General features: G+C 38.7%; 1 protein-coding gene and 1 pseudogene across 5 annotated transcripts in view; both read right to left on the reverse strand.

Moving 5' to 3' along the window:
- LMNTD1 (lamin tail domain containing 1) overlaps positions 1 to 26,069 on the reverse strand; it is a 440,677-nt gene that overhangs the window by 95,095 nt on the left and 319,513 nt on the right. The gene's annotated exons all lie outside the window — the stretch shown is intronic.
- LOC137202720 (tigger transposable element-derived protein 1-like) overlaps positions 9,772 to 26,069 on the reverse strand; it is a 32,646-nt pseudogene continuing 16,348 nt past the window's right edge.

Genomic DNA, 26,069 nt, shown 5'->3' on the forward strand with positions numbered 1-26,069 from the left:
CCTTTCCCTCCTACTCACCCCTCAGGGACAGACTAGTTTTAGCAAACTGGACTGTCAAGCTTTCCTGGGCATAACTAATGCAAGAGAATTCTCATCAAGGCTGATCATAGACAGATTTGCTAATTCCCCCTCTTTTTGAAGCACCTGTTATAAGATTTTTGTCCGAATATGCAAATTCTCTCTGTAATCAAATAACTCAGAGTAGAAGTGTCTGACCCTTCTCAGGGAATCCTTTGAACTTTGTATCTCCCAAAGCTTTAGCTTTTAAATATTTGAGAGATGTGAAATACATATATAGGTGACCATGCGTACTTTATGATGTAGACTCGACTTTAACTCTACTTGAAATTCGGGGGTACCATGCCGAGGAAAGAAAAAAAAGCTTAGCTATTGCCATCGTTTACTTCCAGTTATGACAGAGCTGCCCTTCCAGAGGAAACGACGTGTTCCCGTGTACGACTGTATTTTAGATGGAATAGCAACACCTATGGCAATTTTCCATACAAGGTTTTAAAAGGACATTTCAGAAAAACAAGAAAAAAAAAACCCAAACAGGCCTTTTTTAATGTTAACAGGAAACTTCAGCACCCTCTCAGTCTAACTCCACTTAGCTCTACGTACTCAATTCTAATTTTCACCATTAGCAAAATAAATTTAATGGAGCTGTTTTGTTGTTGTGGTTTCTCTGAAGCATCAGAAAATGATACAGTGTACCTTTTCGATGTAAATATTTCTTTTTCTTCAACACAATAGGAGTAAAGCTACTAGCTTTTCCTACCACAGCAAAACAAAAGCTGCTGCTACTGCTATGTGAGTGGTCCATCTGAATGGTCTCCAGGGACATGCTAGCTTTTCATAGAGCAAGTCATTCAGTTTGACTTTTTCCTCTGTGCCTTTTCTCTGAACTGACGCCTTTTCTTGCGTTGAACACAAAAGTCTAAACTCAGCACTGCAGCTTCAGGCACCAGGTCACCTTGGTCCTCTCACAAAACCTCGTGTGGATTGCATTCATCCCTAAAGCCATTACTATTAGCTTCCATGTCTTCATTTGCTCTAATAATGGTCAACATGTATTGAATCCTTGCCATGTGTCAAATGTTTTATGTGCACCTTGTCATGTAATTCTCCCCAACCTTATGCAACAGATATTTCACCCCAATTTGACAGACGGAGAGAAACTGAAGCATCAGAGGCTTAAGTAACTTGTTCAACATAGGCAAGTGGCAGGGAGAAACCTCAAAGCCAGGTGAGCTGCCATCAGAGTCGGGCTCCTAACCACCGTCCTGGGCTGCCTCCTGTCTGTATCCTCCATCTCCATGCATTGCTATATCCGACCTCCACAAGACTGGATCTCTCTGGTTTGTTCACTGAAGTATTCCAAGGGCCAAGAACAATGCCTACCTGTAGTTAACAACACAATAAATATTTCTTGAATGAATACATCTCTTTGTTATTTTTTTCTTTCACTTATTCATTTGTTTAGTAAACAAATGTTGATTGAGCCCATAACACCAGGACTTATTCTACACACACGAGAGGCAATAATGAACAAAATCCCTCCCCTCAAGAAGATTACTTTTTTTTTTGGCCAGGCCATGCAGCTTGTGGGATCTTAGTTCCCTAGGGTAGTTCCCTAGGGTAGTTGTGGAAGGCTTGTCTGAAATGCAGACATTTGGGCAGCCACCTGAAGGAGGGAAGGAAATGAGTCATTTGGTTATCCAGGGGGAGGGGGCCCAAAAAGGAGAAAAAGCAAGTGCCAAGGCCATGAGGTGGGAGCATGTTGGGCGCGTTCCAGGGACAAGAGGGAGTCAGTGTGGATGCTTCTAGTGAAAAAGGAGGAGGGTAACAAGAGAGATGGTCAGAGATGTGGAGGAAAGGGAAGTGCTGGGCCTTATAAGCCATGGAGAGAACTTCAGCTTTTATACTGAGTGACGTGGGAAACTAATAGATGGTTTTGAACAGAGAACTTATGAGATTTACTTCCTTAATAAAGGGATCTCCCTGTGGGGAGAACTGAAAGAGGGCACACATGGAAGCAGATAGACCAGTCAGGGGATCTTACAATAGTCCTGGCTAGAGGCAATGGTAGGTTAGACCAAAGTGGTAGCAATAGGGGTGATGAGAAATACTTAAATTCTAAATATCTTTCAAGGGTGGTATAATTTGCTGGTGGAGTGAATGTGGGATATGAAAGAAAGAGAGGAACAGCCCTTAGATTTTAGACATTTGAAGCAGGGCACTTACTGAATTGGGAGGCTCTGGGAAGAGTAGACTTGGAACTGCAGGGGAATCAAGAGCTTGGGTTTTGAACATGTTTCTCACCATCTCGTACTGCTTCGTATGCTGAGCATATTCAATAATGATTATGTAAGACAGCAACTGAGGGACCTGAAAATCTAAACACCCCTAGGGTATACCAAGCAGGTAACCTAACCATACGACACGGCCAAGTACAAAAACAGCAAAGCAGTGGTGAGATCACTGAACTAGAGAATTCATGTATGATCCACAGGCACTAGCAAACATAAAACAAAAAGTTGCTCTGGCCCGTGACCTGGAGTTTGCGAGCCCTGAAAAATGATTTCAGACATCACTGGCTTTCATCCACATCATTCTTAGTTAATACTGATATGTACCTTCTGCTAAACTGGGCATGCAGCTGAATTTTGTAGGACAGAAACTGCACATCCTGCTTTCATTCATCAATGAATGTTGTTATTCTTACAACAAATATTTGTTAAACCCTCACTCCGCCAGTCACAGTTCTAGAAAAGTCATGACAGCAAATGGATATAGCCAAATAACATTTCAGATTATGTTACTACCTCAGATAGTCAGAGATAACCACTGACAATCTCAACTATGAGAAAAACAAAACACTCTACACCGGAAACTAACATAACATTGTAAATCAACTATCCTCCAATAAAAAATTAAAAAACAAAACAAAACAAAAAAACCAGAACAAAATATAAAGCCTCTAAGAGGGTTCTGAGTAGTTTAAATAGATGTTTGAAGTTGGGCATTCATGCATTAAAGTTTATATGCTTAATTCATATGACATTTTTTCAGGACCCCCTTCTTATTTCACACATAATTTTAACAAATCCAAACATCTGTTTTGTAGCCCAAAATAGATAAATCAGAAATAAGTTGGCAGAAGAGGAGAAGGGAAGAACAGTAGTAGAGGTGGGCACACTGAGAAGGGTTAGCTGTAATAAGAAACACCACTTGGGGCTTCCCTGGTGGCGCAGTGGTTGCGAGTCTGCCTGCTGACGCGGGGTACACGGGTTCGTGCCCCGGTCCGGGAGAATCCTACATGCCGCGGAGCAGCTGGGCCCGTGAGCCATGGCCGCTGAGCCTGCGCGTCCGGAGCCTGTGCTCCGCAACGGGAGAGGCCACAGCAGTGAGAGGCCCGCGTACCGCAAAAAAAAAAAAAAAAAAAAAAAAAGAAACAACACTGCACTGCTAGAGGGAAAAACATACAAAAATAAATAAACACAATTTTTGAAAAAATGTGGAAGTCGGGGGAGACTTCATATTTTCTATATGGACAAGAAGTCTGTTAAAGTTTAATAAACCTGAAGGCTTCACTGTTTTAAAGCACAGTACAGTCAGCGATGGTCATCTAGTAAGGTTTACATTAAACTCATACGCTCTGCCTTAAAAAGTCAGGAAACATACAATCCATTTAAAAGATTTCTCTGGAAATGTTGAATGTACACATTGAGAAGGATTTGCTTCAGGTATTTGGAAAAATCTGTCCAAGTGAAATACCTCATTCTCCAATAATGTTGGGTTTCTGCTCTGATCCAGTACTCTGGCCTGTGTGCCACACACATGCCCACATACATGGTGAACAGACAATAAAAACACACCCTCAGACATGCTTTCCTGTTTTTAGCAACTGCCCCAGACCCTCTCACATCACTTGCCTCCTCTCTCCCTCCCAATTCCATTCCAGCGTTCAGCCAGCCTCTGTTCCACAGCTCTGGCCTGCCCTTTGCTGCCTGCACTCATAGTTGGATCTGATGACAGAATTTAGCTTCCCTGCATCTGACCTTTGGAGTTCCCTGGGATGTGGCTGCAGGTGTGCACATCAGGTACCCACCAGTTCTCACTGGGCTTTTGCACTGCAGAGCCCACCCCAGCTTTAGCCCAACCTTGACTTGTACTTGGATTGGACCCCCAGAGCTTGCCATGACTGTTCTTACATTCAACATGCACAGAAGACACCTTTCACATATGAAAAGGACACAACCAACACAACATCAATGAGGATGCAATTTGAGTTGTTCCTGAGTTAGTGATCTTTCTTTTTAGAAGTGGTTAACTCATAGAATCATAAATCTTAGGCTTAAATTATCCTTAAAGTTTGCCATCAGTCTTAATGTGAATGCTGTCTGCAAAGCTACTAAACTCTTCCAGTTTTCATGCGTTTCCCTCGTTCTTCAGAAATATTCATTTACAAAACAGAAAACTAGGAAGAGGTACTCAGTCCATAGCTGTTGACGTAGACTATAGCTAAAGAGTTAATGTAAGGATTAAAACAGTGACCTTTGCTTGTTTAAAGTAGAAAAAAGAGCTAGCCAGCCACAGCTAGAGAGCCAGACAGTGTGGATCTAAGTGAACAACCCAAACCAATCCACTAGATTCTACAAGTTTTTAAATAATGTTAATTTTTGTCCAAGGTAAAGGAGGATTAAGTGACAATTGTTTGCATTATTCAGGTGTGTGTTCTTTAACTTAAAACTAATTACATTTAACCATGTGACCTGGATTTCAAAACACATATAGACCACAAACTCACTTTTATAAAAGAAGTTATCTATAACCTCTGTCTAAAGGCAAATAAAATGGCAAACATTCCAGTGTCCACATATTATCCCTGCAATTGAAACTTTCTTTCTACTATTGTTCAGTTGCTATGGAAAAACTGAGTTCTGTAGACCAAAAGTAAATATGTAATAGCATTACAATAACCTCAAGAGATCTGAGTGTGTTGGGCGCACATATACACACACACACAAACACACACACATGAACCCCCCCCCCCCCCCAGAGCAGAGTGTTAATGGACATATCTCTGTAGCTAGGTCCTTTTCATTTACATTACTCTTCATTTTTTCCTAGCCAACTGAGCATAATGTTAGCGTGATGAGCTCTGTTTGGATAATAACATATCTGATTTCACAGCAACCCTCAACCAACAGCTTTCAGAACTGCCTGGCTCTAATTTTCAACTTGTATTTTTCAGGCCCCTGAACCATAACATCTTTCTGACACAACTCAGGAATACAAAGTTGTAAAATAATCTGACTTGAGGAATAATAAAGAACAAAATGAACTCTGGAGACTGGAAGACGGATGTTTTGGTCCAAGCTTCACCATTTATATCCCTACTACCGGGAACACCTCTCAGGCCTCTGTTTCTCTATTGATAATATTAGGGAAGTCACTGAACAGTTTCTGTGAAATGGACCCCATAGTCTGGTCTGCCGCCTCTGAGGGATTCTCGAACGTTCTCTGCCTCTTCCAGCTCAACTCTTTTCAGCTCCTGCTTATTCTCTTAAACCTGCCCTTTTCAGACCCCTCTGCTTACTCCTTCCCTTCCTGTCATCATCTGAGCAGTGAACTTTCTTTGTACAGAAAGACTTTTTCTGCCTGATGGTTGGCAGAGCGCTGCCTGGGCCCTGGCCTCACCACCAGCAAGACAGGCCCAGGTGATGGCCCCAGAGAAGCTTGAGCCTGGGTGGTGCCTCTGCCACCCTCTAGCTGTGGCCTCCAGCAGCCTGGGCTGTGCACAGAACTTGTTCCTTAAACTTACAGTCTTCAAGAGTCTGAATTTAAAACTAATAATTCAGTCCTCTTCACAAATTGGTTGTGCTGGGTGCTGGTTACATAGGTGTGTTAAATTTGCTAAAATTAATAGGCCTGAATACTCATGATATCTATATTTTTTGTACATATGCTATAGTTCAACAATTTAAAAAAATTTTTTTATACAATTTTGAAAGGTTACTTTCTATTTACAGTTATTACAAAATATTGGCTCTATTCCCCGTGTTTTACAACACATCCTTGAGCCTATCTTACACCTAATAGTTTGTACCTCCCTCTCCCTGACCCCTATCTTGCCCTCTCCCCACTGGTAACCACTAGTTTGTTCTCTATATCTGTGAGTCTGCTTCTTTTTCTTATATTCACTAGTTTGTTGTATTTTTTTTAGATTCCACACATAAGTCATGTCATATAGTATTTGTGTTTCTCTGTCTGACTTAACTCACTTAGCATAATGCCCTCCAAGTCCATCCATGTTGCTGCAAATGGCAAAACTTCATTCTTTTTTATGGCTGAGTAATATTCCATTGTGTGTGCATGTGTATTATATCTTCTTTATCCATTCATCTGTTAATGGACACTTAGGTTGTGTCCATGTCTTGGCCATTGTAGATAATGCTGCTATGAGCATTGGGGTGCATTCAACAAATATTTTTTAAGTTAAGTGAACAGACCATGATTTTTAAAATGCCGCCATATCAATGATATTTTTCCCTTATGTAAACAATAAGTAAAATTCCTTTTCCAGAGGAGTAGGAATCGTTAAAAAATTCATGTTTTGTGAACATGTATTAAGTACAATTTGATAAATATATCTAGTGATTCTCTGGGCTGAATTTCCTAACAGCACTTACTGGAACCTAAGAGGTTTGTCCTTTCCCACTAAAAAGGCAAGGCACATATTACTTAAAGGGTAGAGTACAGTAGAGATTGGAAACCTTGTTCTATAATTTTTAAACAAATGTTGCACTGTGTCACTATTTCTTCATGTTTATTTCCAGGCTGAGGAGTTCTATGCAGCTGATAGAACTTTCAAAAGAATAATCGTAAAAAATTGCTCCTACCCAACCTGAAACCTCAAAAACATTCTCAATGAGCTTGAACATCCCTTGAGAATACATCAAACAATGGCTTTTCTTGATTAAAGAGATTTGTTTTATGATTCTTTTAAAGGGAGCCTTTAAATTCAGTCATTGAGAAAATTTTTGATGTATTTTTGCACTCAATTTATAGACTAGTAGTAAATCTGTAAGTCTAGTATAGAATATTCTACAATAAAAGAAGGATCTATTTTACAGAACCCAAATCCTGTGCCCAGAAAACACCCCCATGCTACCTTTTTTCCTTTCTCTGAGCTGATACTACAAAGGGAATTTTACATGCTAACGAGAAGGTCAGATCAAATCTCTTTGGCAGTGTAATCTATCCCTTTCAAGGGCCAGATTCTTTCTCTGTAACTACTGCTTATAACTGACAATAGCTTATTGTTCAACTTCTTGTTGAATGATGATGATGTGCCTGAGAAAGGCATCTGTGGTGGGAGAGGGGGAGGGAGGGAGGGAAAGAGGTGTGCTCTTTTTTTTCTTTCTCCTTTTTTTTTTTTTTAAGTGAAATAGCTTTGAAAAACTCTAAGCGCAGACACTGTTGTTAAAGGAACATTTCCAGCTCTCACGATGACTTTTTCCCTCAAAGTATTGTGTGCAATCATTAATCAGTTCTTTCCATGGGTCATTTTATGTTATAGAGAAATGTTAACATGCTCTGAACATCCTTCAGGAGCTGGTGGAAAAAACAGCCCTAGAAAAAAAGCACTGGAGAGAATCACACTTTATAAATTTAAATTAGTGCAAATATTTTTTGGAAAAAGACCCTCTCATATCACACACAGTTCATTCAATTAAATTTTCCAGATTTCTTCTGAAATTCTGGATAATTTCTCTCATTTGGAATCACCAAATGACACATTCTTCATAAATTATATAAATGTGCATATGTTTATTCCACAGTGCATATGGTAATAACTGTGTTTTATTGCATATATACATGAACATGAATTAAATTAACTTGGGGAAAGCATCTTTTTTTTTTTTCCTTTTTCTTTTTGGCTGTGCCGTGCGGCCTGCTGGATCTTAGTTCCCCGGACCAGGGATCAAACCCATGGCCCCTGGATTGGGAGCATGGAGTTTTAACCACTGGACCATCAGGGAAGCCCCTGATTTTCTAACTATTATTTTTTTTTTTGCCACACCCTGCAGCATGTGGGATCTTCCCTGATGTGGAACCCACGTCCCCTGATGTGGAAGCACGGAGTCTTCCCACTACCAGGGAAGTCCTGGGGAAAACATCTTGCTTGCAGCCAACCCTTATCTTTAAAAGGCAAGGGATGTTATAAAAGGTAAAATTTGAATACAATGATTGAATTGAATATATTATTTTTAAGTTGTCTTCAGATAGCCAGTTTTGATAAAAACTAATTTTGTGTTTTCATAATTCGCCGATTTAAAATTTATATCTATGGCTTAGAATCCACAAATAATATTTTTATTTTTGTTTCGTCATTCAGATGTTATGTTCTAAAACAGGAGTCTGGAGATGTGGTTCTAGCTCTGTCACGCACTAGTTATAAGACCTTCACTATGGTTGTAACAATCCAAGCTACAGGTTCTTCATCCACAAAGGGTAAAACTCCTTCCAAACACTAAAATTGTACAATTCTGAAAAATTGCACCTCTCCCCCTTGCCCCCTGCCCCAAGATGTTTATGTACTAATCACCATAACCTGGGGAATGTTACTTTACATGTCAAGAGGAAAATTGCAGATGTGATCAAAAGTTAAAAATCTTGCAATAACATTATGCTAGATTATCCAGGTGGGCCTGATATAACCACAAAGGTCCTTTTAAAAGGAGTACAGGAGGAGTCAGAATCAGAGAGAAGGCTTTGTGACAATGAAAACAAAGATCTGAGTTATGTGGTCCCAAGCTAAGGAATGCCAGCAACCTCTAGAAACTGGAAGAGGCAAGGAATGGATTTTCCCCTTGAGCCTTGAGAAGGAACCAGCCCTGCCAACACCTTGGCTTTAGCCCAGTGAAACTGATTTCAGACATCTGGCCTCCAGAACTGTAGGAGAATACATTTGCATTGTTTTTAGCCACTAAGTTAGTGGTAATCTGTCACAGCAGCTGTAGGAAATTAATGCTCCATATTAGGGAGAAGCACTTCTCATTGGTGGTGTGAGGAACTCTATGGACCCCCTGCTCAGTGAAAAAAATCATCCCTAATGAAAATTATACAAACAACAACATTTTAAAGCATCTGGAAATTGTCCTAAAGATATACAGAAACTGGAGAAATAGTTATTTAAGAAAATCTACTAAATCTCATCAAGAACATCAAGCCTCTAGCATTTGAGCTACGACTTCCTCCCCACTCCCCAGTTCAATGAAATGGAAGCTCTTCTCTGGTGGGTGTGGCCAAGAAGGATGTCATCTTTCTTTCTTCAGCCCAGTCTAGTCAGGGAAAATTAGGCAACAGTATAAAATAAAAGGCATTCCGATTGGAAAGAAAGAAGTAAAACTACCCCTATTTGCAAATAGCATGAGTCTGTATATAGAAAATACTAAGGAATCCACTAAAAACCTATTAGAACTAATAAATGAGTTCAGCAAAGTGGCGGGCTACATGATCAATATATGTAAATCAATTGTATTTTTCTCCATTAGTAATTAACATTGTAATTCTACCCATTGGTAATAAACAATCCAAAATCAAAATTAAGAAAACAATTCCATTTACAATGGTATCAAAAAGAATAAAATACTTAGGAATAAGTTTAGCAAAAGAAATGCAAAACTTGTACTCTGAAAACTAAAAAAACATTGTTGAAAGAAATCAAAGATCTAAATAAATGGAAGACATCCTATGTTCATGGATTGGAAGATTTAATATTGTTAAGATGACAGTACTCCCCAAACTGATCTACAGATTCAGTGCAATCTTATGAAAATTCCATCCACCCTTCTTTTTTTTGTGTGTGGAAATTGGGAAGTTGATCTTAAAATTTATATGGAAATACAACCAGTATTCATACAAAGAATACATAAAGAACTTTTGCAACTCAACTATGAAAAGAAAAATAATCCAGTTTTACAATGGGCAAAGGATGTGAACAGACATTTCTCCAAAGACAATATACAAATAGCCATCAAGCACATGAAAAGATGCTCAACATCATTAGTCATTAGAGAAATGAAACTTAAATCCACAACGAGATACCATTTCATACACTAGGATGGCATTAATAAAAAGAGACACTAATAAGTGTTGGTTAGTACGTGGACAAATTGTAAGCCACGTACATTTCTTGTGGGAATGTAAAATGGTGCTGCTGCTTTCAGAAACAGACAGTTTCTGAAAGTATTAAACACAGAGTTACCTTATGACTCATCAGTTCCACTCCTAGATATATACCCAAGAGATATAAAAACATATGTCCACACAAACACTTGTACATAAATATTTATAGCAGCATTGCTCATAATAACCAAAAAGTGGAAACAATCCAAATGTCCATCAACTGATGAATGGGTAAACAAAATGCAGTACATCCACAAAATGGAAAATTATTGAGCAATACAAAGAAATAAAGGGCTAGTACCTGCTACAGTATGGATGAACCTTGAAAATATTATGCTAAGTGAAAGAAGTCAGCCACAAAGACCACAAATTATAAGCTTCCTTTATATGAAATATCCAGAATACACCAATAGATAGGGACAGAAAATAGGTTAGTGGTTGATTCAAGCTAGGGGACAAGGGAGGCGGATGAGGATTGATTGCTAATGGGTACAGGGTTCCTTTTGGGGGTGATTAAAATGTTCTAAAATGATATTGTGATGATTACACAACTCTGTGAATATACTAAGGATCATTGCTTATATCTCAATAAAATTGTTAAAAATTTTAGTAGTTATTCGAAACATCACAGTTGTAATAACATATCAGCCTACTGAAAGAAGATGTCTTTAATTTGAAGTGTATTTTAGTTTTCTGTTCATGCTCATACTGCAAATGTTTATGGGACACCAGGAAGTGCTCAGTACTGGGAAATTAAACAAAAAATAGTTTCTGCACCTACTACTAAGCCTGGCGTATGCTATGTGCTCAACAAATAAGTTTTGAATGGGTGGATAGACGACCATAGAATGGGTCTGGAAAGTAAGAGTGTTCTGTTTGTATTTATAAAACTCTATTAAGGTATCAAAAACGTAATTTTACCAAGAATAGGTAACGTTTATGTCCTAAGTTCCTTTCCTTTACAAGTTAGGTGTTTTAAACTAGTAGCTTGGCTGCAAAAACACACAGCAATAACAAAATTATTAGCTGATATAGTAAGCTAGGTGCAATGAAAATGTTCTGGGGCTTATTGTCAGGAAGAAATGGTTTCAAATATTGTCTCTGGCACTTACTACCAGTGTGACCTAAGATAAGTTATTTAAGTCTTGGTTACCTCATCAGTTAGAAGGGAATAATAATATATATCCCTTACTTGGTAAGATTATTAATATAGGCGTACCTCGGAGTTATTTGGGTTTGGTTCCAGACCACTGCAATAAAGTGAATATTGCAATAGAGTCACAAATTTTTTTGGTTTCCCAGTGCCTATAAAAGTTGTATTTACATTAAACTGTAGCCTAGTAAGTGTGCCATAAACTAGAAAAAAGTGTACACACCTTAATTTTAAAAATACTTTATTGCTAAAAAATGCTAACCATCATCTGACCCTTCAGCCAGTTGTAATGTTTTCGCTGGTGTAGGCTCTTGCCAGGGTGTTGATGGCTGCTGACTGATCAGGGCGGTGGTTGCCAAAGGCTGGGGTGGCCGTGGCCATTTCTTCAAGTAAGACAACAATGAAGTCTGCTGCATTGATTGACTCTTCCTTTTAGGAACCATTTCTCTGTAGCACGCAATGCTGTTTGATAGTATTTTACTCATAGAACTTCTTTCAAGATTGGAGTCAATCCTCTCAAACTCTGTCACATCTTTAGCAACTAAGTTTACTTAATGTTCTAAATCCTTTGTTGTCATTTCAACAATCTTCACAGCATCTTCACCAGGAGTAGTTTCCATCTCAAGAAACCCCTTTCTTTGCTCATCCATTAAGAAGCAACTCCTCATCTATTCAAATTTTATCATGCAGCAATTCAGTCACATCTTCAAGCTCCACTTCTAATTCTGGTTCTCTTGCTATTTCCACCACGTGTGCAGTTACTTCCTCCACTGAAGGCTTGGAACTGTGGAAGTCATCCGTGATGGTTGGAATCAACTTCTTCCAAACTCCTGATAGTGTTGATATTTTGACCTCTTCCCTTGAATCACAAATGTTCTTGATGGCATCCATAATGGTGAATCCTTTCCAGAAGATTTTCAATTTACTTTGCCCAGATTTATCAGAGGAATCACTATCTATGGCGGCTATAGCCTTAGGAAATGTATTTCTTAAATTGTAAGACTTGGAAAGCCAAAATTACTCCTTGATCCATGGGCTGCAGAATAGATGTTGTGTTAGCAGGCAGGAAAATAACATGAATCTCATTGTATGTCTCCATCGGAGCTCTTGGGTGACCAGGTGCATTGTCAATGAGCAGTAACATTTGAAAGTAATCTTTTTTTTCCAGGCAGTAGGTCTCAACAGTGGACTTAAAATATTCAGTAAACCATGTTGTCAACAGACGTGCTGTCATCTAGGCTTTGTTGTTCCACTGATAGAGGACAGGCAGAGTGGAAGTAGCATAATTCTGAAGGGCCCTAGGATTTTCAGAATAGTAAGTGAACATTGGCTTCAACTTAAAGTCACCAGCTGCGTTAGCCCCTAACAAGAGGGTCAGCCTGTCCTTTGAAGCTTTGAAGCTAGGAGTTGACTTCTCCTCTAGCTATGAAAGTCTTGGATGACATCTTCTTCCAATAGAAGGCTACTTCATCTACACTGAAAATCTGTTGTTTAGTGTAGCCACCTTCATGAGTTATCTGAGCTAGATCTTCTGGATAACTTGCTGCAGCTTCTACATCAGCACTTGCTGCTTCTCCTTGCGCTGTTATGTTATAGAGAGGGCTTCTTTCCTTCAACCTCCGCTAACTTCAGACTGAAATTCTGCAGCTTCCTCACCTCTCTCAGCCTTCACAGAACTGAAGAGAGTTAGGGTCATGCTCTGGATGAGGCTTTGGCTTAAGGGAATGTTGTGGCTGGCTTGATCTTCTATCCAGACCACTGCAACTTTCTCTGTATCAGCAATAAGGCTGTTTTGCTTTCTCATCATTTGTGTGTTCATTGAAGTAGCACTTTTAATTTCCTTCAAGAACTTTTCCTTTGCATTCACAACTTGGCTAAGTGTTTGGTGCAAGAGGCCTAGCTTTCAGCCTATCACAGCTTTCAACAAGCCTTGCTCACTAAGCTTAATCATTTCTTTTGATTTAAAGTGAGAGACCCCCAACTCTTCCTGTCACTTGAACATTTAGAGATCACTGTAGGGTTATTAATTGGACTACTTTAAATACTGTTGTTTGTCAGGGAATAAGGAAACCTGAGGAGGAGGGAGATGGGGGAACAGCCAGTCAGTGGAGCAGTCAGAACCTACACATTTGTCAAGTTCACCACCTCATATGGGTGCAATTTATGGAGCCCCCAAAACAATTACAAGAGTAACATCAAAAATCACTGATCACAGATCACCATAACAAATATAATCATAATGAAAAGTTTGAAATATTGTGAGAATTACCAAAATGTGACACAGAGACACAAAGGGAGCACATGCTGTTGGAAAAATGGTGCCGATAAACTTGCTCGATGCAGGGGTGTCACAGCCTTCAATTTGTAAAAATCGCGATACCTGCAAAGCTCAAAAAACTGAAGAGCAATAATACGAGGTTTGTCTGTACTGTATATTTAGAAGGTATCTATTAAATTTAAATGAATTTACCTTAATTCAGCAAGTAATACAATAACTGTTTGTATTATTACTTGTCCACAAGGGTAAGCATTTAAAATGCATATTTGCTATGTTGCATGAAGCTTTGTGATAAACAATAAGAGAAACATTATGTAACTCTAGAATTCCACAGAAAATAATTTGAGATACACAATTTAGAAATTAAACAATTGCTGAAAACCTGGTCCATTGAGATTTCTCTGCTTTCCCATTTTAATCTTCTTTACTCTTGAGTAATAAATATATCATTATTATTTGTACTGTTTCATATAATTATAATAGGACTTTCCATTTTTTTAAGTAGCTTGGAATTATTTATATTTAAAAAATTGGGCACTTGCAATCAGAAACTCTAAAACTCAGTTTTGCTACCCAAGGGCTTTTGCTCACTGCATAATCTCCTCTTTAACCCAACTACCAAGTTTCTTCCAAAACTTTAAAAAATAAAATTATCACATTACTATGTTGTACACCTGGAACTAATCTAATATTGTAAGTCAACTATAATTTTAAAAAATGTCCCCAGTGTTAACCAAATTAATTTTATGACAGATGCCATTTAGAAAATAACATATGTTAAAGAATCTAGGGTAATTTTTGTCTCGTTTGGATCTTGAGATAAGGAAGCTTGTTGTTCACAGTACCTCCATGTTATAGGCTGAATATCTGTGTCCTCCTCAGATTCTTACATTGAAGCCCTCGTCCCCCACCATGATGGTGTTTGGAGATGGGGCCTTTGGGAGGTAATTAGGGTTAGATCAGGTCATGGAGCCCCCACGATGGAATTAGTTTCCTTGGAAGGGGATGAGGAGATCAGGGCTCTCTCACTCCACCATGTGAGGAAACAGGTAGAAGGCAGTTGTCTGTGAATCAGGAGTGGGGCCCAGGCAAGAACCCGGTCATGCCGGCACCTCCCAGCCTTCAGAACTGTGAGAAATAAATGTTTGTTGTTTAGGCCACCCAAGCTGCGGCATTCTGTTATCACAGCCTGAATAGACTAAGACACCTCATCTCTCTCTGGCTATGTCTGCTGGCAGTGCCAGAGAATAGCTGGCTTTTATGTTAGCTCTATTTTCCAAATATAACTTTCTCTTTCAAAAACTACATAAACAACAAACCTGTCTTTTGATCTCCTTTCCCCTCCTCACTTCAGAAAAGAAAAGCATTGAGAAACTGTTTCTTAAGAATTTCTATTTTGAGACAGAGCTACCTTAGCTGATGTTTAGTGGATTAATTTCACTCTGAGCTCAATTTCAGTCAATTGAAATAATATATATACACTGCCTGCAAATCAGACCTCTCAGGACTGTATTTTCCAGTGTACTATTTGGTCATGTCATATCTATCACACGTTTTCAATATTAGAGGTCAGAACACATTCAGTGATTCAGCAAATACAATATGCCAAGCACTGTTCTAGGGATTGGAAATAACACACAAGATAATAGCCTTGAAGAAAGATGAATATTCCCTCAAGAATATACTTCTCAAGGATCACATATTCCAAGATAAGTGGATAAGATGGAAAAGAAAGAATATAGACATATAAAAATAGCAATTTTAGATTGTGATAAGGGTTAAACAGTAAATGAGCCATAATGGAAGAAGCAAGGGAAGCCTTTCTAAAGCAGATGACATTTAAGTCATGCGTGATACGAAGGAGCAAGACATACAAAGAACTGGAGGAACCAGACAGGGTGAAGACTCTGAAACTTTGGTGTACTGGAAAAATAGGAGCATGATGAATAAGCAAAGGAAAGAATGGCATGAAATGAAAGACGTAAGCAAGGGACTGATTGTAGAGGGCCTGTAGACAGTAGGGCATGGGATAAACAGGGAAGAGATAGGATCTGATTTACATATTATCTTTTAATAACAAAGAAAATTTCCCTGGAGCCTCGGCAGCAGACATTCCTTTCAATTCATTGGCCAGAATTGTATCACATGCCCTTTTTTTAATTGAAATATAGTTGATTTACAATACTGTGTTAGTTTCAGGTATACAGCAAATTGATTCAGTTATATATATAACTGATATATATGTATGTATATTTCAGATTCTTTTCCATTATAGTTTACTATAAGATATTGAATATAGTTCCCTGTGCTATATAGTAAATCCTTGTTGCTTGTCTATTTTATGTGTAGTAGTTTGTATCTGTTAATCCCATACTCCTATTTATCCACCCCCCTTTCCCCTTTGGTAACCATAAATTTGTTTTCTATGTCTTGTGAGTTTGTTTCTGTTTTGTAAATAAGTTCATTTGTATTATTTTTTAGATTCCACATATGAGTGATATGGTATGATGTCTTTCTCTGTTTGACTTACTTCACTTGGTATGATAATTTCTAGGTCCATCCATGTTGCTGCAAATGTCAATATTTCATTTTTTAAGGCTGAGTAATATTCCATTGCGTGTATATATATATATATATATATATATATATATATATATATATATACATACACACACCAGATCTTTATCCATTCATCTGTTGATGGACACTTAGGTTGCTTCCATGCCTTGATTATTGTAAATAGTGCTGCTATGAACATAGGGGTGCATGTACCTTTTCTGAATTAGAGTTTTCTTTTTTTCTGGATGTATGCCCAGGAGTGGGATTGCTGCAACATATGGCAGCTCTATTTTTAGTTTTTTAAGGAACCGTCATACTGTTTTCCATAGTGGCTGCACCAACTTACATTCCCACCAACAGTGCAGGATGGTTCCCTTTTCTTCACACCCTCTCCAGCATTTATTATTTGTAGACTTTTTGATGATGGCCATCCTGACCATCCTGATCACTGTAGTTTTGATTTGCATTTCTGTAATAATTAGTGATTATTACTGAGCATCTTTTCATCTGCCTATTGGCCATTTGTATGTCTTCTTTGGAGAAATGTCTATTTAGATCTTCTGCCCATTTTTTGATTGGTTTTTTTTTTTTGATATTGAGTTGTATGAGCTGTTTGTATATTTTGGAAATTAATCCCTTGTCATCACATCGTTTGCAAATATTTTCTCCTATTCCATAGGTTGTCTTTTGTTTATGGTTTCCTTTGTTGTGCAAAAGCTCATAAGTTTGATGAGGTCCCATTTGTTTATTTTTGCTTTTATTTATTTTGCCTTGGGAGAGTGATCTAAGAAAATATTGTTAAGATTTATGTCAGAGAATGTTTTGCTGATGTTCTCTTCTAGGAATTTTATGGTGTCATGTCTTATATTTAAGTCTTTAAGCCATTTTGAGTTTATTTTTGTGTATAGTGTTAGAGAGTATTCTAATTTCATTGATTTACATGAAGCTGGCCAGCTTTCTCAACACCACATATGGAAGAGACTGTCTTTTCTCCATTGTATATTCCTCCTTCCTTTGTCGAAGATTGTCTGTGGGTGTGTGGGTTTATTTCTGACTTCTCTATTCTGTTCCATTGATCTATATGTCTGTTTTTGTGGCAATACAACACTGTTTTGATTACTGTAGCTTTGTATTATTGTCTGAAGTCTGGGAGGATTAGTATTTTTTTATTTTTAAACCAACAGCTGGCAGTAGGAATGGAGCTACCATGATTGCACCATGACTAATCAAATTTCACCTGGATGTCTAATCACCTGGTAACCACATAAAATCGAGGTTTTGTTAGCAAGGAAGAAGGGAGAAATCCCTCTTGGGTAGGCTTCCGATGGAAAAAGTACCACAGAAAACCTATGTTAGCCAAGTGAAGATGACAAGTAGTCAGTTGATTATACAAGTCTGGGAATTCAGGGAAAGGTAATCAGATTGTTGGCAGATGAGGTCTTCCACAAATGGCTGATATTTAAGGTTACAGATTGGATAAGATCACCTGGAAAGACTGTTTATATATTTAGAAGACAGCCCAGTATTATGCTCTGGTATATCCCAATGTTTAGAGATCAGGTAAATGAGGAGAAACAAAGAAAGGACTGGCCAGACCTAGTTGCAGGAGAGTATTTGTCTTAAAAGCCAAAAGAGAAAAGTTTTCCAAAAAAGGATTGGGCAGTTGGGTCAGATGTTGCTGAGAGAAAGGTGAGTACATAGAAAACAGGAGAAATGTACACAGGCTCTAGCAATAATGAGATTGTCGGTGCCCCTGACAAGAGCTGGTTCAGTGAATGATTAAGCAGAAGATTGACAGAGTATCCAAAGAATGAATGAAAGCTGGGGAAATATTTTGAGATTTGCTGTGAAAAGTACAGAAAAATATAGTGGAGAGAATCACGACATGGGAAGGTTTTGGTTATTATAATTTGAGCGATTATACAAATGTTTGTATGTTGCCTGGAATGATCCAGTGCAGAGAAAGACAATGATGGTGTTGAATAGAACAAAATATAAGAACAAAATCCTTGGAAAAGTGAGAGTGGTGGGATCTGAGTATGAGTGGAAGGATGGACCTCTGATACGAAAAGATATTTATTCCATTTCAAAAAGAGGGAATACAGAGAGAATATGGGCACAGAGACTGAGAGGTGTGTAGATTTAATAAGATGCAGGCATTCCTGTAACATGGCTTAGATTTTTTTCAATTAAGCATGAGTCTAAGTCATCGGCTAAGAATGAGGATGGAGAGAGTGTGGGAGGTTTGAGGCGAGAGGAAATATGAAACAGTTATTTCAAAGACCCCAAAGGGAACTTTATTAGGGAAAGATAGTGGGGCTCTTTGGCAGTAATGTGGGCGTATTTGAGGCTTGGGATCACAGATTTAAAGTGCAACCAGCAGACAATTGTGATATAATCTCCAGTAGGTCCACACATAGAGAAGATGGCTAGTAGATTCGTGTAGTATTGGGGTCTAGCCAGGCAGGTACAGGAAGAGTGGGGCCTGTACTTGAACTGAGCGTGTTTTCAGGTAGATTATTTTAATAATGGGTCATGAATCGTAAGCCGGGTATAAAGAGAAGCCAAGAGAGTAGTGAAGATTATGAAAAAGTGGCTGCATCAATGGACCAGAGGCTTCCATAAAAGTAAGAAATAATTGCAGTGAAGGCTCTAGAGTAAGGGAACTGAAAGACTAGGGGGTCGTGACCATCAGAACAAGTTCCCACTTTTAAGAGTTAAAGCGCTCATACGTTATTACTTTGCATTTCCTGCAGCCTTTTCAAAAAGATCAAAGTACCTGCTGTGCCCAGCTTGCTAGTAAAGGGTACAGTTACGTGTGGCTAAGAAGCCACCATGTGATTAGGGAGTTGGTACTGTGCTAATTCAGCAATGACACGGTCAAATGGACCACATAACATTAGATCTGAACAATAGGGCAACATCACAGCATAAGGAAAAGAGCTTGGGTTTGAAGTCGGAGCAACCTGATTCAGACCCCAACTGTGACATGGAGAGGCTATATACCTTGGAGCATATTTCTTAACCACCCCGAGCCCTGGATTATCCTTTTAAACTGGGATATTGCTACCTCCCTCCAATGGGTTGTTATGCACATGAAGAAAGGTAATATATGTAAAGTGCCTGAAAAGAATAGGTTCTCAGTAAATATTATAGGCGCCATGTTCCTATTGCTGCATAGAAGTTTGGGATCCATTTCAGAAGCCTGTGCTCTGAGTGTAGGTGGTAAAAGGATGTGTCAACTAGAAGGGCAGGGAGAGGATTCTCCTTATAGCGTTATCATGAGTGAGGGTGAAACCTAGCTTGGTTATTGCATTATATATAATAGTTTTGATGATAGGGATGAAGGTCTAATTTTTGGCTAGTGACATTTAGAGATCAGACATAAAATCACTGTACCTGGATTCATGTTTTTTAAATAAATGATGAACCCCAAACTAGGAGACAAGGTGGTGGTCTAAATGGTGTGTGGGGGCAGACTTAACCCAGCCCAGCAAGAGCTGGTCAGTTATTCCCAGACAGTCCGTGGCAATTAGAGGTCAGTGTTTGTAAATGGGTTTCAGAAACCATCCTAGCCTTTACCTCCCTCTCAGCTCTCTCTGATCTCTCACAGCCCTCTCCTGTTGCTCTGATTTCTTGTCATTTGATAGTTCTATCTTCCCCGATTCATCTTGGTTTATAGCATCTAATCTCCCTTTTAAATGGTCTTCTGCTTTCCTGTTGATGGACTGCCAGTGCCCCACTTGGCCCTGGGATCTCTTTTTCTTAATTTGTGATTTTCTCAAAGCTCCTTCGAGGGACAGCTGGGTTGGGACTGATGGTGTCTGCTACTGTGTATTAACCCAAATACTCCCTGGCTTTGATTATTACAAGAGGAAAAAGTAGACTGAACATATGCAGCAAGGAAGCATCAACCATATGTCAGGGAGAGATCACCACTAACTGAACAGGTAGCCAAAACAAAATTCCGATAGTAGCGAGTTGCAAAAACTTTCAAATATAATGTCCTGGTGGCCTTAGAAAAATCCCTATAAGGTAGGTGGGATCTACTGGGGCTCCGAAAGTTTAAGTGCAACCCAGCTTTTCTCTAGAAACTTTGCTTTCAGAGTAAGTATTTACATTTTGGTCTTTAAACTTTGTAATTCATTAATATGAAAACTCCATAGCTTGTATATAGTACATACGAGAGATGGTTGATATACCTTGTCTAAAACCCATCAACTCAAAAAAAGCAGAAAAAAGGGGCATATTTTAAAAATGCCTTATCTAGTATTCTTGAATGAGAATAATTTGGATTTTCTTCCAGTAACTTTTCAAGTACGACACTGTCATTTTTTAAGATGGTAGAATAAGGTTTTGATGCCTTTATATCTAATAGATTGTTTGGCCATTCCATAATGTTGTGTTCCAAAAATAATATATATTTTTCTTACGGAATTTTTATAATCCAGCACAAACCATTTTTGGAAGTAGTTACAATATAAGTGAAAATATATACATACATATATGTGGTTAAATCTGTGATGGAGGGACTGTGTCCATCTTGGCCACTCTTTTATCCCTAGCAGGTTGCCTAGTTCCCAGCATTCATCAGTTAAATGGATGAATAAATAAATTAGTCTTATGACCTACTTAGTTCCTAGTATTATATACCCAAAATGCATTATTACTATTTTAAAATGAATTTATTTCATTTAAAATCTTGAAACTGGATCGACTGCCTCCAGTTGACCAAAATGGTTCCTCTTGACTGAGAGTTTAGTAAAAACATCCAATTTCATAGCAACTGTCAAATAATTTTGAAAATTAGTAAAAGTAGAAGTTTTAGGACAAATTAGAGGATGTTTCTACATTTTCTTTCTTTTTTTATTTTTGCCTGTTCTGTTACTATGTTACTATTATTATTACCAGAGGATTATTTAGTTATTCAAGATAGAGAATGTAGTTTTAAAAATATAGTGCTGGGCTTCCCTGGTGGCGCAGTGGTTGAGAGTCCGCCTGCCGATGCGGGGGACACGGGTTCGTGCCCCAGTCCAGGAAGATCCCACATGCCACGGAGTGGCTGGGCCCGTGAGCCATGGCTGCTGAGCCTGCGCGTCCGGAGCCTGTGCTCCGCAACGGAAGAGGCCACAACAGTGAGAGGCCCACGTACCGCAAAAGAAAAAAAAAAATATATATATATATATATATATGGTGCTATTTTTATTATAAAAGTAATGTGTATATATTGGAGAAAACTTGGGGAACACGGATAAGCCAAAAGAAGAATCACCTAAAAGTCCACTTCTGTGAGATATCTCTGTTTATGCTTCCATACATCTTTCCTGTTTTTATTCTATAGCATATTTATTTCTACAATCCTGGGATCATATCATATATCTCTTAAACATTCTTCTGCACTTCACAATAGACTGTATTATGTTTTGCTCAAAAACAGCCTTTTAATTCATGCCATTTTCATTACCTTACAAATTTCATTAACACATTTATGAAGAAATATTGTTCTTTCATATCAGTGGTGATGACAAATATGACCCTTTTCTGGTGTCAGGTGTTAATAGTGTAGCAAGGCAATGAGGTAAGCCAGTTAATTGTCTGATGGGAAAAATCCAGCATTCATTTCCCATTTAGTGTGATGGGTCTGGACTCTGGAAATGCCAGAGCTGCCTGCTCTTGCTGGCTGTTGAAAATAGCTTCCCCTAGTTTTTCTCCTGTTATACTCAGACCTGGAAATCTGGCACACGGAGTCCTCGTAACAATTCAGGCAGCCAGCTTTTCTTAGCTACACATCAGTGAAAAGACAGGATGGCTGTCCTGAAGTGCCTGCTTGGGGTGGTGACTTGGAGCACCCAGCATGAGGTGGGATGTGCTCCTACCTCACCCGGAGGGGCAGTCACCTTAAAAGGAAGTGAGCCCATGAGTTTACTGCTCTCATGCTCTGGCAAGACTCTCACAAGTTTTATAGGTTTTATGAGATCTTATCTGCTTGATAACCCAGGTTAATCATACAGAAAATTTATTTCAAAATATTTTACCTTATACGAATTAGCCTGTAAACAAAGGACTTTTGACGAGTATTTTCCTAAGTAAACTCTTTCCACGTTACATATTAGGTTAACGAGTGCAGCGGTCATTGTAACGATACATGTGTGTGCCATGGTGGTTATTCTTTATCTTCCTATAATATGTGCTGCATTTACTGATTTCTCATTTCATTTAATAAATATGTATCAGGCACTGTGCTAAGTGCTGGGGAATCTTAGAAGGAACTCAGCAACCTCTCTCAAGGACCTCATATTCTAGAGCTGTACTGTCCAGTATTGTAGGCATTACCCACATGTAGCGATTTAAATTTAAATTTTTAATTAATTACAATTAAAGCAAATTGAAACTTCAGCTTCTCAGTCACACTAACCACACTTCGAGTACTTAATGGCCACATGTAGCTAGTGGCAACCATATTGGGCAGCACAGATATACAAATTTCTATCATTGTATATAGTTCCATTGGCCAATGCTAGTGGAGACACTAAGAGAGTATCAAAGCTGTTAATAAATTATGTTTCTGAACCTATCACATTGGATCCATCCTTCAAAACATTTTGATGACTCTCCCTATGCTGGCTTTGTAATTATAGAAACAATTCTGTAAGGAAGCTTCAAGGGAGATTTAGGAAGAGGGTGTTGACGAGTATATACTCATTGTTAAGGCAATTGATCGTCAAACTTTTTATAATTGTACACTACTATTTTCAAGCAAAACATTTTTGTACACAAACTGTACACAAAATATCAAAGCACAGTATATACTTAGGGCTCATTCATGATAGTTGATATAATTCACCTTTCAAATAACTTACTGATGATTTCGAATTTCAGGGGCTAACTTCTTGTTATATATAAGTAATCATCATTGTTGTCATTGCACAATGAAGCTGAAAAAGAGCTTTTTGTTCTATGGGTAGGAAGGAGTGTCTGTCCTCCACTTTTCACGTTCACTTGCATTTGCGTATTATCTTCTATCTACCATTTGTTTGCAGGCTTCTTTTTAAGCTATGTGTCCGTTTTGTGAGGGTAAGCTTAGTTCATGCTAAACAATGTGATTTGGAACTTCAGTTAAGTAGGCACATCTCAGGTGCACCACTTTTCAGCACGCCTTCACGGAAGAACCAGTTTGTGCACTGCAGTCAGCCATGAACTCCCACTCCCCTCCGGCTGTCTCACACTTGACTGCCCTGATGTGGACTAAGTGAGATATGATTGTCAAATTTAGTAAATATTAGGAACGCTTTTTCCCTTTCTTTTTTTGCTCATACTAGCTCTAACATTTTTTTCCTTCACCTGAATGGATCATCTCATCTCATGGGGTGGAGAACCCTGCTTTGGAGGCCACTCACGTAGACGCTGGTGGAATGTTATCAATCCTGTCATGTGATTTACGAGTGATATTCTTTGGGCATCAGCCTTATCTAAAATTATCTTTATGTTTAACTTAATTTACCCCCTCAAAAATGTACAGCAGCTTAATAAAAGTTTACATGGTACCAAAAGATTTTTAAACACACAAAATAGCATGTCTGGGATCCTGTATACTTGGGCTACAAATTTGGTTTTTAGCTTCCTGGCGGCCAGTGTAAAGAAGGAAGTATGAACCCCAGTAGGATGATCTCCATTTTACATAAGGGCAAATGTAGGCTTAGGAAATTTTAAACCATTTGTCCAAGCTTTTCTAGCTAGTTAGTGGCAGACCAGTATGTGAATTCAGTTCTATCTAATCTCAAAGCTATTTCTTTTGAAATAAGGGTAGTTATAAAAAAAAATCTAGTTTCTAAGTGGGGCTAATACTACTTACCACGTAAATTCTTATAAGGATTAAATTAGAAGGTATATTAGTTTCTGAGGGCTGCTGTCAAAAGGTACCACAAACTAGGTGGCTTCAAATAACTGTTCACAGTCTTACAGTCTGAAGGCTAGCTCAAAAATCAAGGTGTCTGCCGAGTTGGTTCCTTCTGAAGGTTCTGAGGGACAGTCTGTTTCCTCCATGACTCTCTTGGCTTCTGGTGACAGCCAGCAATCCTTGGTGTTTTTGGCATATAGATGCATCCCTCTATAATCTCTGCCTGTGTCTATACATTGGGATCTTCCTGTGTCTCTGTGTCTTTTCTCCTCTTCTTATGCAAACACCAGTCATATTGGATTAATGGCCCACCCTACTCCAGTACCTAATGACATCTGCAACAACCCTATTTCCTAATATGGTCACATTCTGAGGTACTGGGATTAGGAATTCAGCAAATCTTTTCGGAGATCACAATTCAACCCATCACAGATGGTGTATGTATTGACAAAATCCTTCCACCACGGCTGGCGCATGGTAGGTGTTCAGTATATATGAGTTTCCTTTGCCCGCCACTAGATTGAACTACTGAAGAGCTATAACTTTGTCTAATTCCTCTTTGTGGTCTCAATACTTTGCACACATATACACACAGTAGATGTTTATTAATGTTTTTGACACATGGTGAACCCAAAACTAGGAGACAAGGTGGTGGCCTAGCTGGTGTGTGGTGGCAGACCTATCCCAGCTCAGCAAGAGCAGGTCAGTTATTCCTGGAGAGTCTGTGGCAATTAGAGTTCAGTGTTTGTAAATGGGCTCAGAAACCATCCTCGCCTTTACCTGCCTCTCAGCTCCCTCTGATCTCTCATTGGCCCCTAATTTGTCATTTGATCGTTCTATCTTCCCCAATTCATCTTGGTTTATAGGATCTAGTCTACCTTTTTTTTTTTTTTTTTTTTTTTTTTTGCGGTACGCGGGCCTCTCACTGTTGTGGCCTCTCCCGTTGTGGAGCACAGCCTCCGGACGCGCAGGCTCAGCGGCCATGGCTCGCGGGCCCAGCCGCTCCGCGGCATGTGGGATCTTCCCGGACCGGGGCACGAACCCGCGTCCCCTGCATCGGCAGGCGGACTCCCAACCACTGCGCCACCAGGGAAGCCCTAGTCTACTTTTAAATGGTCTTCTGCTTTCCTGTTGTTGGACTGCCAGTACCCAACCTGGCCCCGGGATTTCTTTCTTTCTTTTTTTTTTTTGTAACTTGCGATTTTATTGAAGCCCTTTAGAGAGGCACCTGTGTTAAGACTGATGGTGTCAGCTACCCATGTGTGTTAACCCAAAGGTCTTTTTTTTCAATACTCCCTGGCTTTGATTATTATAGGAGGAAAAAGTAGACTAAAAATATGCAGCAAGAAAACACATTTCAGAGAAATATCACCATAAGCAAATCCTCTGAGTTGTTATACTATAAAACACTGTATACTGTAATACAGACTGATGTGAGTGAAAAGTTAGAATTAAAATATAGTCTATATTCAACTCTACCACTTTCATTATTTTCAGTTATAAATAAGCACCAAAGCTAGGTTAAACTAGTAGATAATATCTTATAATGAATAGATAAATATTGTCTGTAATTAGCAAAACTAGCAATCCACTGGCTGTATTTATATATAAATGGCGAATACTTGTAGGTGATTATAGTATGTGGGTAAACTTTCTCATTATAATTTTCATACACCACACTTGCCTAAGACCTTTTTTTTCTATCAGTGGAACTAATTAAATCCTTAGTCTCTGAGACTCCAGATGACAAGAATTACTGAATTACTCATTTTCACTTAAAAGAAATGTGACAATACAAAATTCAGTTGGAAAAGGATACTCTATATATACAAAAACACCAGCTAATTAGAATAATGGTTTTCCAACATAAGTCTGTTTACTTATGCATTATATTATCATGAGTTGGATAAAGTGATTTTTAAATTCTTTAAAAGTCCCTTCATAAGTGTGTATTTTCCGTGGAAACAAGTATCTCATAAACTAGG

Source organism: Pseudorca crassidens, chromosome 11 (assembly GCF_039906515.1).
Source record: "Pseudorca crassidens isolate mPseCra1 chromosome 11, mPseCra1.hap1, whole genome shotgun sequence".
Lineage (NCBI taxonomy): Eukaryota > Metazoa > Chordata > Mammalia > Artiodactyla > Delphinidae > Pseudorca > Pseudorca crassidens.